This window comes from Erinaceus europaeus, chromosome 3 (genome assembly GCF_950295315.1).
Source record: "Erinaceus europaeus chromosome 3, mEriEur2.1, whole genome shotgun sequence".
NCBI lineage: Eukaryota > Metazoa > Chordata > Mammalia > Eulipotyphla > Erinaceidae > Erinaceus > Erinaceus europaeus.
This window is the reverse complement of record NC_080164.1, coordinates 164,075,204-164,077,663: the sequence shown is the minus strand read 5'-3', so window position 1 is coordinate 164,077,663 and position 2,460 is coordinate 164,075,204. Positions and strand designations below refer to the sequence as shown.

Below are 2,460 nucleotides of genomic sequence, written 5' to 3'. Positions count from 1 at the left end.
ATTCATTAAAAGACTCAAGGAGTCACTCAAGACACGAGGAACTGGGGTTTAAAAGAAAGAATTAAAGAAGTTTTTAGATTATATTGGAAATATTTGCCCTTGGTTCCCCCAGGAAGGCACTATAGATGAGAAACGTTGGAGAATTGGTGATTGTCTTAATGATCACTATCAGTCTTTTGGTTCTGAACGTGTAACTGTTTCTGCCTTTTGTTACTGGAATTTAATTAATGATATCTTAAAAATCTATATTAATCACCCTGATATTAAAAACCTTATTACAGAGGGTGAAAAGGTCCTCAGGCAACTTTCTAGTCCGCCGTCCAGGACAAAGTCCCCATCCCCATGCCCTTCTGGGATTATTGATCTTGATCCCCCAGTACCCAGTCAAAATAAAAGCCTACAGCACCCAGTATTTTCAGGTGGTCTCCCATCCAAGTACTAACCAGGCCCGACCCTGCTTAGCTTCCAAGATCAGACGAGATCAGGCGTGTTCAGGGTGGTATGGCCGTAAGAAATGCATTTAAATAATTATTTTAATTATACTAACAATAGTAACTTAAAATGAGTAGTTTCTCAAATTTTATGGTTACCTATGTACTAAAGTTAGTATTTTAGTTCATTTAAAATGAATGACACAAATAATATTTCCTGGGTGAAAACATGAGCAAGAAACAATTATCCAGATTTTCCATGTGCAATGACAATAATAAGCATAAAAGTCACAGCAGCTTCAATGAAAACAAACCACAATTGAAATATTTTGATTCCTGCTTTATGAGTATACAGAACCCACATAGTATTTTCTGTGAAATTACTATATTGAAGGAAATTTTCTGGGTTATTTAAAATGACACAAACACACACACACACACACAAATTTTCTTTGAAAATAGTGAAACTTTTTGTAATTCTACACTGCAAACTTGGCTGAAAATACTAACTCAAAAGTGAGGTAGTATAATGATGAAACCTCACTAGGGTGGAGTTGCACCCCTCTTATCCTGTGGTTTTTGTCAGTGTTTCTTTTTTATAAATAAAAAAAAAAAGGAAAGAATAGATAACACACACACACTCAAAAGAAACCTCACTAGGGATAATAAGTTGGAGGTGTAAGTAAAAGGAGAAAGGGGGAAAGAGAGGGCAAGCCAGAAGGAAATGAATAGATAAATAAATAGTCAGTGGGTTAGTGAGAAGGAATTGACATCTATTGAACATTCAGTAAGTGTAATGCTGAGCATTTGAGGCAGGATGAAATATTAATAGAAACATTTTAAAATACAAATGACTGTTGCTCTTTGATTGAGAAAAAGGAATTCCAGGAAATTTAGTAAAATTTACACAGCTGTGAGGACTAAAAAGATAAAACATAATAAAGTCAAACAAAACATTTGAGCTTTAGTGTGGACCTTCTCATGGCTGAATGTGAAATCTTTAGGATTCTTATGAGCAGTTTTAACTTAACCAGCATTACCAGTAAATAGTGGAATAACTAGTAGAACTATTCAGTAAATATGTTATGCCAGCAAGTTTAGAGAAATATACTCTAACCTGAAAGAGGAATCCCAGTTGAAAATCAAGAGACAAATTATTTTAGGAATGGGAGGGATATTTCATCAATTTCTACTGCTAATTGAATCATGATATGACATGGTACTATCTTAAGCCAATGACTCAGTTGCCTTAGACCAGTGAGAGAAGACAGTTGACTCCCTTAGGGAAAATACTGCTCAACAAAAAACCCCTTCAGTGAGGAATTATAGAGGGCTATGGTGAATGAATGTGAAAAGTTTAATCTGTACATTAAGACAAAAAAAATTATATCACCTGAGGCAATTTGTAAAGAAATTACATCTGGGTGCAATGAAAAAAAAAATCCTAGGAGGAAAAGGGTCATTCAATAAGTGAGCTCTTCAGGGTACCTACTGTTTGATTAAGCAAGCTATTTATTTAAATAGAATATGCTATAGGAATAGCTTCATCCAGGCCCTGAAGGCTATTTTAATGGATTTGAAGATTGCTTCTGCAAAACATATCTGCTTTTTTTGATCACTGCAATTTAATCACAGAGATAAAGTCGTTTACTGCAAATCACTTAGTCAATTCCAAATTATATTCCTCCATGAGGATAATTTCTGGAACCATCCGTTCCAGCCCGGTTCCATGGCTGCCAGTTCTTAGCAACATCGCCCCGCCAGATATTCGTCGGGATGCGGCATCATCTAAGTTCATTTCCCACGTCTACGCTCGACCGGACCTGCCAATATACGCGGATATCTTCGCCCACCCTGTCCAACACTTGACGTCTCGTCACCCAATCTGGTCCCCTACGCCTACACTGAACTTCTCTGTTCCAGACTCTTGGAAACAGAGTTGGCAGTCAGCTGAGGTAAAGAACAAACACCTCATCACAGACCCCTGCAAGCGTCAGCCCGGCTTTGACCTAGCACGTTATGATTGGGC

At 37.2% G+C, this 2,460-nt stretch overlaps 1 non-coding gene across 1 annotated transcript; it reads right to left on the bottom strand.

Moving 5' to 3' along the window:
- Positions 1–394: 394 nt before the first annotated feature.
- LOC132537736 (5S ribosomal RNA) lies at positions 395–513 on the bottom strand. Its single transcript, XR_009549191.1, has one exon. It is a non-coding gene; the product is annotated as a 5S ribosomal RNA (ribosomal RNA).
- Positions 514–2,460: the final 1,947 nt, after the last annotated feature.